The sequence below is a fragment of the Culex pipiens genome, chromosome 2 (genome assembly GCF_016801865.2).
Source record: "Culex pipiens pallens isolate TS chromosome 2, TS_CPP_V2, whole genome shotgun sequence".
Taxonomy (NCBI): Eukaryota; Metazoa; Arthropoda; class Insecta; order Diptera; family Culicidae; genus Culex; species Culex pipiens.
The window spans coordinates 67,416,486-67,428,993 of record NC_068938.1 but is presented as its reverse complement, the minus strand read 5'-3'; the positions used below and the strand labels follow the sequence as shown (position 1 = coordinate 67,428,993).

At 34.3% G+C, this 12,508-nt stretch overlaps 1 protein-coding gene across 1 annotated transcript in view; it reads right to left on the bottom strand.

The window, feature by feature from the left end:
- LOC120414069 (cGMP-dependent protein kinase, isozyme 2 forms cD4/T1/T3A/T3B) overlaps window positions 1-11,760 on the bottom strand; it is a 251,272-nt gene extending 239,512 nt beyond the window's left edge. The window contains exon 1 of the mRNA XM_039575091.2: window positions 11,488-11,760. The gene's annotated coding sequence lies outside the window, so the exon portion shown is untranslated. The remainder of the gene's footprint in view (window positions 1-11,487) is intronic.
- Between the last annotated feature and the right edge of the window lie 748 nt (window positions 11,761-12,508).

Genomic DNA, 12,508 nt, shown 5'->3' with positions numbered 1-12,508 from the left:
CCACTTTTGCCCATGATGTTTTAATAAATTTCATGTTTTCATTTTAAATTTCCAAATATTGGCAATTAAATGTTATATTTAATTAAATTCCCAATGAAAAATATAGGGAAACTGCAAGACAAAACTTTGAAAAATGTTTGTTATGAATAATTAAAAATGATTCTAAATAATAAAAAAAGTAAATTAACTTTACTTATAAATCTAAGCAGAAAGAGTAATCTAAAGCTTGCGGGCATCGATTTTCTTCCTCTCTCAATTATAAAATAATCGTAATCAATTAAACATTTATGTACAAATAATCATGTAGGCCCTCGAGCCTTCTGTTACTAGCTAGTTCTGCGGTGTGACGACGTCGGCCGTCGATCGGGCTTCAACAACGGTAGCACCCAATGTGGCATGTCCACCTGTCCAGTGCTACTGTGCACTTCAACGTGTGTTGCACAGTGGAATTTTGGGTGGTCAAAAATTTTCAGGATTTTTTTTTATTATTAAAGAAAAAATATTAAAAATTCCTTTAAAATCTGTTTAATTTTTTGATATTTAGCCAGAATAAAAATTGCTAAAAAATTTAACTACATTCTTACTTTTAGTCCTCAGTCGAATCTTAAGACGCTTGTAACGCGTAGCTCAACCTGTTGAAAGGGAAACATCGATACCACTGGCGTTCGTCGTCGTCGCTCAGCGCGATCATGAATGTTTAATTACGGCGGCGTCAACGAGGGACGAATTAATCACTCAGGAAATGCCGCCGCGCGATTGCAGTAAAGTGCGCGGGGTGTAATAAAAATATTGTTAAATGTTTGCGAAATTTCAATAACGAAGAAAAAAACGCATTACCTACCCCCCTTAAGAGCATTTAAGGTGGGACTTGGTCTAGTTTTAGCGCACTATGTGGTGTGTAGGTCGTCGAGGTCTTTTCTGAGCTCTGAATTGATCTTTAGGTGGAAGGTAGGGCGCCACTACGTCGATAAATCGATCGATAGATTGATGGCTGGGCGATCGAGATGAATGGTAGCCTGGATTTTGCACAGATAAGGGGCAGGATTTATGGATTTAATTTATTGCACTAAGCAAGTCTAACCTATGTTTTGCAAATTGTTAATTTGCAACATAAGCAGGAAAATTTAAATCATCACACAAAAAAGTTTGGGGAAAATAATAAAACATATTAATCATTGTATTTAAGACTTAACCAATTAGATTATCACGACTAAACTAAGTGGATTCCCCCCTTTTATGAAACATTGTAGCAACGCTTAATGTACCTCCAGCGGATATTGCACATCATTTCGGCGTGACGACTTTGCTAAAACTGAAAGAAAAATGTTTAAGGCACCGGATGACGCCGCCACATCCAAGTCGCAACGTCCCACGACTTGCGGGTCAATTATAATCTCATTACTTTCGCGGACTGTCAGATAAACGGCTGGAAGTTATTTTTAAACCTCGGGAAGGCATTTCTCATTTCGTTTGCGTTACTTTTTTATTTCGCACATGTTTATGCAAGCCAATCGAAAAACAACTCGGAGGTGATTGATAGACCTCGTCAGTGAACCTTGAGAAATTGGCGAAAATTGGCACAGTGAGTCACACAAAAAATATGGTTTATTGCCTTTTAAAATGTAACACATTCAGTCGATACTGTCTTTACAAATTAAAAGTCATAATTGGAGTCAACTTAACCAAGAACTGATAAGCGTTCACAAGTCACACAGTGTAGCTGCTGCTTCAAGGTATGTTCTACAACAGTACAAACACTGTGTCGTTAAGTTGTTTGCTGTAGTCACACATTTTCAGCAAATTGTGTTCCCTGTCACGGCTAATTTGTGTCAATGCGCGGAGGATAAACCTTTTCGGCAGACAGCTGCCTCGAACAAATCATTCGAATTAGAGGTAACATATTTAGGTCGTTGCTGTACTCGCTGTCTGTTCCGGCTTGCGAATTATTACCAATGTTACAAAGGTTACGTGCTGTACCTCGCTGTCTGCTGTGGCCAGAATCGAGGGAAGAAATGTATTCACAACCATCAACCTGTTGATCGCTGTTGATGAACGGGTGCTCTCCGCTAGTTGGACACCTAACTTGATCGCAACTTAAAAGCGGTCCAACTAGAGCCGAGCAAGTTGTACGACATAAAACGGATAGGTTGTGGCCATAAATCAAATTCCGCGTATCTTGGCCAGAGCCGAAGAAAGGTGCGTGCGTACTTTTGCTGCTTTTTCACCTTTTTATCGATCGTTGCTAATGATTGTAATTAATCTGTGGCAAACGGAATCGAACGCCCCGAGAGATCATAGGCTTTAGCGCTCGCCGTTGAAAGATAAACGAATGTTACGATCGATGAGCGTGCTCTCCGAACCCGAACATGGGTAAATAACAAGGGAAATGCGTAATAATACCTTTCTCTGGTATCAATACCAAATTTTGGTATTCCTGGACCCTTTTAAATTTGTCTTAAGGATTATGCAAGAGCAAAATGTGCTATCATACCAATTAAAGGTATTGTTTTGATATTGCAAAATTGCAGAATTTGTCAATGGTCGAACACCACATATTGGTATTATTTTGGTATTAAAGTGTTTTATCAAACTATGAAACTCTGAAACTATGGAAAAATGTTGACCAATTTTGACAAAATAATTAATTTTGCGCTAAAATGATGTCTCAAAGCGAATGCTTTCATTGAAAACCGGAAATTTAAAAACTTGATTTTAAACATTTTTGATATACCCCCTGAAGAAATGACTTGACATTGTGGAAAAATTTCTAAGTCAGGATGCCACATTTGGTATTGAAAGGTTTCATCAAATTCCTCTGAAACTATGGGATTTTTTTTATAAATTTTGATGAGATAATTAATTTTGCGCTAAAATGACTTGAAACCCAAAAATGTTAAAGCTGATTTTCATTTTTTTTTATATACCCACTAAGATTTTTTTTTTAAACGTTGAAATTTCTCTAAGTTGGGATAACCAAATACTTTGAAAAACGAGTTAATCGACAGATTATAGAATTTTGGTGAATTTCAATCCAGTTTCATTTTAATAACACTTATTTTTCAATCTTGTTATTTTTTAGAATCTTCAAGAACTTCAAGCACAGGCCGTTCATCAATGACAAATGCATTCAATGTGGTGAAGAATATCACTAAGAACAACATGGAATCATCAGGTGAGTAGATTTGGCTGTTGCATATGGATCATTTCCGTTTTTTCACTAACTGCAACTGCTGCACTAAAAATGGTATGAAAATACCAAATTTTGGTATTACTTGTACAAATACCAGCAACCAAAATGTGCTCTTGGTTGCCCAGTAATAGATGGTAAAATACCATGAAATCATACCAAAATCATGTATTTGGAAGACCACAGAAATACCAAAATCTGATTTTCCAAGGGCGCGGGAATACCTAAAAATAAAACCATGGCAATACCAAGTTTTGGTATTCAAGCAATGTTCAAAAATCCAGAAGACCTCAACTTGGTATTGAAATGGTTTTATTTTGTGGTATTATTTTACCCTTGGAATAACATGGTTTGGTATTGTTGTGCCCTTCCACATACTAGACTTTGGTATGATTTCATGGTATTTTACCATCTATTACTGGTAGAGGGTGACGAGCGGGAATTCCCGGGAAAAATTTCCCGGGAAATCGACCATTTTTGGACCTCTCGATTCCCGGGAAATTTGGTCGAGACTCCCGGGAAATTTTAAACTTATAAGTGTTGAAGCAAAATTATATAAACTTATCAGAAAATTATTTGAAAACAATCAAAATTGTTTGGAACATTGGATGTTCAATGTTCGACGTTCAAGTTCGAATTAACCAATGATTCTTTTCTCCTTTTTAACTTGTCAAAAATTCCATTAATTATAATTGAGAGGAGCCAAAAAAAAATTGAACCCCAAAATTTATCTTAAAGCATACTTAGTATTTACACTCCAGAAATGAAATCTAAAGGGTTTTAATATTATGTTTTTTTATTATTTCTAAAAGGGAAAAGTTTTTTCAAGATAAGATCAATTTCCATGTCCTCTCTCGAGCATAACAATCCTCATATCTTGTTTTTTATTTTAATTCTATGTACCTTAGTTAATTTCACTGTATTGTGGTAATTTCCTTTTTTGATGTCGATAAGTTCACCTCAATATTAAACTATATTGTGATTAAACGCCGATTGTGAACATAAAGATTTTGCTGATAACTGTAAATATTTCTTCAATGAATATTTACAGTTGACCTTAAAAAAGAACACAAGTTTTAATTGTTGTTTTGATTCGTTATGTATCATATACTGCAAAAAAAAAAAAACTGGAAAATGAAAGATTATCTATGTTTTTACTTCATACAAATCTAATAAGAAGTTCATGAAACAAGTTTGAAACATATCACTCAGTGCGAATTAAGGTTTGTGAATATTTTAAACTACTATAGTAAACTATATAGTTCCCCGAAATAATGCTTAAATTTACGATTGAGCATGAATTAATTGTAACTGAAATTCATTGAAAAGAATCGAATTTATTACTTTTCTTTTAAATTTTGCCACCATTGGCATAGCCAAAAAAAAAACTCCCGGGTCCCGGGAATTCCCGGGAAATGGCCAAATTCAACTCTCGATTCCCGGGAAATTGAAAATCTCGAGAATCGTCACCCTCTAATTACTGGGCAACCAAGGGCACATTTTGGTCCCTGTTATTTGCCCAAGTAATACCAAAATTTGGTATTCCCGTGTTATTTACCCCTGCTCGGGAAACGAGTGTGCAATTGGGGTGACATTTGACAAACGGCGTTTTCGTAACACGACACGTTAGTGGGTTTGGTCACCACTTTTTTCAATTTTGTAGGCAGGTTAGAGCAATGAATGTTTGAAATAGATTGGTTCTTGGTAGAACAAAGAAAGGTTTACTCTAATTTTTTGATTTTTTTTACGTTCAGAGAAAAACGCGTTTTAATAGTTGATCATGAATAAACAAAAACGTGAGCTTGCAATGTAAACAATAACAAACACGTTTTGTTTGGTTGGCCATATTGTGCATTGTCCTAAAGTTTGGTTGAATTTGGTTGCTGGAGTCCCGAGTTATTATTCAATATGTTTACAGTAGTCGGGCATGTACGAGTGTCAAACTGCTTCTGACTAAATTCCCTTGGGTCAGTTGACGCACTTGTAGCAATTTTCAGTGTGTGTCAAAATAGCACGTCAAGATTGAAACTTCTTGCATATGAGAGGTGTCAACAAAGCAGGAAGATTTTTGGGTATTTATTGAATATCTCAGGATTGAAATCAAATTTTGGGGATCTGTGAAGGTCAAAAGGTGAGGCATTGCGAGCAGAACAAAATGGCGTTCTTGACTCAACTGAACTCTAAATGAACTCAATGAATTCTAAATTACTTACAATCGATTATACAAGCTGGTTTCTAGAAAATTTCTATTTGAAGCAAATAAAATATTTTGTGCACCCCTGATTGTTGTAAATTTTGAACATAATTTATTTAAAAAAAAAAAACTCTTAAAACAGTTAAAAAATTAACTCATATTTAATAATTTATGCCAATGAGTTTCAAACGAATCAATCGTGTGCGTGTTCTAAACAAATCGCGAATCAGTTTTCACACTTTTAGCAACCTGCTAATTATGGTCTTAAGGTGTGGCAAAGCTGATAATTACCGTATCCGACTATCAGTGCATCGAAATGGTAACGCTTGGTTAGGGAAAAAACCGAAGGGTTTTTTTTGTAGGTTCCAATAGCTGCTAACTAGCAGAACAAAGTATTTCAACCCGATTTTATTAGATAAGAATTTGAATGGCGTTGATGGGAATATGTTTAAGGGGTTGTGCACCTGCTTTGGGCGATGTGTTTATTTAAGCCTCAAGCACTGCCAACTACCTTACCTTCAACATTTCAAAAGTGTGAATTTTCCATATCACCTCCGTCGACGCGAGAATTCCATTCAACGGAAAAAAGTGAACGCAATCCAATTAGCGTCAAATTTAGCGTGTTTTTTTCAGTGATTCGGAGTCATAGTCAGAGTTTATCACACTTCCACCATAAAAGCGCGCAAAGCAGTTTCGTTTTCGTTTGTTGATTCAGGTCATGCTGCACCGCGCGACATTCAAATCGAATGAACACTGCTAGTCGACAGGTGTCTCGGCTGTTATCAACGGCAACGCAACGTGACTCATAATTGACTGGGGAAAAATACGATTCTCTACAGCTTTAGAAGATGATGAGCTGTCGAGAGTGAGATTTGTGACTGGGCATTTGTTATGTATTTTTTTTTGTTGTCAAGAATTTGTTACTTTTCTTATTCCATTTATTAAATTGTAGTTCCAATAAGGCCAATATCAATTTTATTTCTGGTGTTTGTCCCACTCCCCACCTTCCCAATTTCCCCAATAAATCAGGAGGCCAAAAAAATTATTGCTTACAAATTTAATTTTCCATTAAAAAAAAACTCGTAATTTAAAATGATTTTTAATTTTTTTTTATTTAAAAATTAAATTTGTTTAAGCCTGAATTCAATCAAGGCTACAGGAATAAATCTCAATATTATTTCTATTGAAAAAGAAGAAAATTTTAGAAATAATCACAGAAGCATACACTTTAACATTGTAAATTCCGGATTATTGATAGTTAAAAATTGTGGATAATAAGCTGAAAACTTTTTTTTTCTTATAACTTAAAATGTAAGAGGCTGTATCTCTGGACCCAGCTGTCCGATCAAAAGTGTCTATTAAGATAATTGATAGCTTTTCAAATATATTCTTGCAGGGGTTCTCTTTCACCAAAAAATATTTTTGAATGCAAAATAATGATTTCAATAAATGCTACATGTTAAGTAATTTTTATTGCACATGAGGTTGTGCCACGGCGTGTTTTCTAGAACAACCTTTTCAGGAAAAAATAGTCATCGCTACTTTCAAATGTGTCTTATAGGAAATTTTCTCAGCTTTCCAATGCTTCTGAGAGCGAAATGTTTCATCGAGAAATATCTGAGATATCTTTATTTTAACGGTACACATCAACCATAGTTTTTGCACCCAGATTTCTGTTACAGATATTTTAGTATTTTTGGAACTACGGGAACTATCGATATATTTTTTTATTCATCCCCTAAATTACTGTCTTCGTAGTTATTTACAACAAAGTTTGACTATTTTACAATCAGATTCTTGCAGGATTGGGTCCGTAAGTTTGACAATTTTGGAATAAGAAGACAACAACCTTTTTGGTTGCTGTGCTCCCTTAAGTTTTTGTTTTAAAATCCTTCATCATTTATTGGAAACTTTTTAATATCAGTACAGGAAACTAGTCAAATGATGTGTTTTATGTGTCATTTACTCATCAAAATGTGCAAAATAAGACAAGAAACAAATTTGTAGAAGGTTGCAAATCGCTAAACATTTTGAACATTACATTTTAACTGAGGTTTTGAATTTTTAGGATTTATTCAGTAATTAAAAGCATAAAATCGTATTCAAATTAAAATTTTACTAGAATTAATAGATTATTGCATAATTTTTGTGTACAAATATCACGTGTCTGCTCTGATTTAGCTGATACACCAAAAAAGTTGCAGGTGTGAGATTGTTAAGGGTATTATTGGATTTTTATGAATAAATATGATATTTCCTTAAACAAATATGAACCAAGATTATTGATACAAAAACATAATATTTACTCGAAATTGAATTACAAATAACTGTTGCAAGTTTCAAAAGTCATATTTGCATGAGTATAAAGTAAGAATAAAATTTTATAATATGTTTTACTGTTGAAAATGCATTTGAAAGTAGCTACAAAATTCGTGTGTTTCAACTGAGAATGTTGAAAACACCTTCACAAACATTTTTTTTAGGTGAAACATAAATAAAATATTAATTAAAAAAAAATCAAGCAATATCTTCCATTATAAGCTATTTGAACAAAACTCAAACTGTAAAACGTTTTAAAAAAATAAGACTTCTATAACACCGCTGACATCATTCCATGCAAAAATAAACTAAAAAAAATCTTTAACTCATGAAAAGTATTTCTCCTGAAACTCTCCACAGTAATTTGATGTTCAATTTCGAGTAAATAACATATTTTTATATTCATGCAACTGGTGTGTTTGGTTAGGGAAATATGACATGTATTCATAAAAATCTAATTACCCTTAACAATCTCACACCTGCCAACATTTCGGTTATATCAGCTAAATCCAAGCTAAAGCAGAGCAGACGGCTGATATTTTTACACAAAAATTGTGCAATAATCTATTAATTTTTGTAAACATATATTTTAATACGGTTTTATGATTTTAATTTCTGAATAAATCCCACATATTCAAAAACTCGGTTAAAACTTAATTTTTAAAATGTTCAGCGATTTGCAACCTTTAACAAAGTTGTTTCTTGTCTTATTTTGCACATTTTGATGAGAAAGTGACACATAAAACACATCATTTGACAAGTTTCCTGAACTGTTATTAAAAAGTTTCCAATTAATGATGAAGGAACTTAAAACAAAAAACTTAAAATAAAGATATCTCAGGAATTTCCCGATGAAACATTTCGCTCTTAGAAGCATTGGAAAGCTGAGAAAATTTCGAAAAAACACGCCATGGTGCAACTACAAATGAATTTTAAAATTTGGTATTACCATTAAACAATAAAAATTAATTAAAAAAAATCGTTTGTTGGGAGTTTATCTTATAGTGTTAAAAAAAAATCAAATGAAAATATAGGAATTTTTGGAGTACTTTTTTCTGAAAAATTCTTTTCAAAAGCTACAGAATATCTCGAAAAATTTGTAAAATTCTAGAGGCTTACTCTAAATTTAATAATCTTATTTTACTAAATTCATTTGAAACAGAAATGTTCTCTGAGATTTTGGTCAAACGATTTTTTGTATTTTTTAATCAGGCTGAAACTTTTTTGGTGCCTTCGGTATGCCCAAAAAAGCCATTTTGCAGCATTAGTTTGTCCGTATAATTTTCCATACAAATTTGGCAGCTGTCCATACAAAAATGATATATGAATATTCAAAAATCTATATCACTTGAAGGAATTTTTTGATCGATTTGGTTGGCCAAGTTGTAGGTATGGACTGCACTGAAAAAAATGATACAGTGGACTCTCTCGTTGTCAATATTGAAGGGACCGTCGAGAGCGGGAGTTATCAAATTATAGAACGAAAAATCAAAGCAATCTATTTGAAGGGACTGACAAAATTATTGACAGCTGGAGAAATATTGGTATCGAGAAGATCGACAACCAGAGAGTCCACTGTACATGGTAAAAAATAGGTGATTTTTAATTTCACTTTTTGCACTTAAACTTGATTTTCAAAATAAAAACATTATTTTTATTTTATGATATGTTTTGAGGGCCATCAAATGCCGACTTCTCAGGAATTCAGAAATCTTTGACATACATTTCTAAAGGGTCAAACATTCAATATTACGCCCTTTTGAAATGTTAGTCTTGATTTAAAAAAAATCGGAAATTTCACGGATGATTCATATTTTAACATTGAAAATCGGACCATGAATTGCTGAGATATCGTCATTAGAAAATGGTGGGTTGTTTGGATGAGACTTAGAAAACACAAATTTTTCTGTGCCTTTGCATGGCAATATCTCAGAAACTATGTGTCGTATCAACAAAGTTTAAAAGAAAAATGTAAAGAATTTTCTCACCTTTTCAAAAATATTTTTTCAAAATTGTGCAAGCATGAACACTAGTTTTAAAAATGAATAACTTTTTAAAGAAGTTACTTAAAATAGCTATAACTTGAAAACGGTTCACTTTATCAAAATTTCACTAGAGTACTTTTTGATTGCAAATTCGATTTTACATTGAAAAACTAAGGTGACAATTTTTTGTGACCAATATTTCGATTTTTGAAAAAACAGCATTGATTAAAAAATTCATAACTCAGTCAAAAAGTTTTTGCACATTCTGAAAATTTCTGATAAGTTGGCATTTGATGTCTCCTGAAATATATCAGGAAATAAAAAAAAATAAAAATAGTGTTTTTTTGCAAATCAAGTTTTAGTGACAAAAAGTGAAATAAAAAATCACCAAAAAAAATTTAACTTGTATCATTCTTTTACAGTGTAATCCTTTTCCATACCTACAACTTTGCCGAATACACCAAATCGGTTAAAAATTCCATCAAAAGATACAGATTTTTGAATTTTCATATATCATTTTTGTTTTTTTTTTGTGTACAAACTAATGATGCAAAATGGCTTCTTTGGGCATACCGGTAGCACCAAAAAAGTTTCAGTCGGATTAAAAAATACAAAAAATTAAAATTAAAAAAAAACCATTTCGTAGAGAATTGCTCAACTTTCTTTTCATGTTATTTCATAGATTTTGATTTTCTATTGGCTTAAATTTTGGTTTAATTTATTTTCCTGTTCTGTTGTTGTTTTACCATATTTGGAAGATTGAAGAAGGCTGGTTTTTAGAAGCTTATTTAGTATTTGAAAGTCCTTTCCAATGATGAAACGATATTAAAACTCTTCCTACTGAACCAAAATTATGAGCACTTGGCACTTTTGATGAAATTTGGAATGAAATTTTCCACAATTTGTCACTTCACACAAAACAAAATTCTTATAAAACCCAGCCATCAATTAAAAGTACTCTATCATCAAACGCTACAAACAACGTAACTTAAACAAACCATTCGCTCTTATCAGCGGAATCTGCCAGCCAGCCACTTCAAACAGCCGGTCCCGGTGTTCTGGAAGCTCCGTGACCACTTGAACCGACGAAGCTGGCTATCGTCGCTTCTTTTTCTGTCCTGGATTAAGGTGACAACTATTTGCCAATTAGTAATTGGATCTATTTTTAGATTGCGAAATTAAAAATAATAAAAAAAGATGTAAATTTATCACAAAGGTTGTTGACATCTCCAACGAAATTGGCACGCAACTTCATAAAAATCCATAAAAAACGGCGTCATCATTCCACACTTCAAAGTGTATGATCATCGTTCCAGTCAGCAAACTTAATTGAATCAACTAGGCCAATAAATATCTGATATGACTGTGAGCACTGTGTGCACTATCGATCGCGTGCTGTCTCCGCCAATCACCAATCGTCCATATCCTCCTACGTTCTGGCATGATTCCGATAGATGCGTTGGAATTTCGCACGACTCGGCACTTGGCACGTGCGCCAACCACACTGCGAAAACCTTCCAAGATTTGGGTCAATTGATTGTTGAACGCAGATTCACTTGAAAGTCCAGATATTGCTTCGAAACCCATTGTCTTCCGGTATCACGAACGAATCTTCTTGGCAGGGGCTTAAAAAATGCCTCTCTAGCACTAAATTCAGCAATATTAGCACTTGTGCAGCACTATTGCAGCCTTATATGGCACTATAGGGCTAATTTCTGTTTTTACTTCCTCTACAACCCGCTAGAACGTGCACTAAATTCCCACCAGTAATCCAACCAAATAATCAGAGAGACTGTACGTACCGTTTCCCAAAAGAGACACTCCCCGACGCGGTGTAACGTGAAGGAGCGTGAAAAACGCACTGAAATCGGTGGGCTGTTTTTAACAATATTTTATTGGGTTCCCCCGGCGATTCGTCGATTGCTCGATTCTCGATGAGTTCCAACAGCGACTTTGACTTCGACGACACCCTTTCCCGCGGGTTGACCGAGGCTGGGCGAGAGGCGGCACTCAATTTTTAATTGAAAACGTATTGTGTTGCACACAACACACGCCCGACCACTATCGGACTGACTCGTTGATGAGTTGGTGGGACCGCGATCAACCAGTTTCACACACTACTCCGAGAGCTACTATCAACGGCAAATAACAACAAAAGCCGCAAACACGCGACTTTGAACACTTTTGGGTGGTCGACTTGGTCGATTCTTCAAAAAATTGCACCGAAAATGATTCGCTAAAACACTCACTAAATTCTTCGTTCTTCGCAGCGCGTATTTCCCTCAATTTTCCCCCAAACGACGAGTTCTTCCTGGGAGCACTTTGCACTGTTTTTGTTGATTTGATGCACCACTCGGTTATTGGCTTTGTATCAAGTTTTTTGTTGTTGCTGCTGCTGCGTTTATATTTAAGTATTTATACTTGGCTTAATCGGCACTAAATTGTGGCACTGTGTTGAGTCGATACTGATGCGTCTGTTGCTGCTGCTGCTGTGTTGGTGTTGATATGCAAATTACTCGCGACTCGCGACTCGCTACTCAAATACACACTCTCATACACGTTTGAAGACAGTGGTGCCAGTTTTTTGATTTTTGAATTTGATTTGAAATTAAAAAATGCCGCAACAATTTATATAAAACGACAAAAACTTATCATTCTTCATCACCGAAATATTTCTCCGGCGAGAGTGGGAAGTGGTGAAAACAATTTTAATTTCTCATCCGAGCTCTGAAATGAATCTCAATGACGAAATATTTATTTATTTTTTTTTTTTGCATTTTTTTACAAAAAATCAACTGAAAATGTTCTCTCTTGTTTGAAATA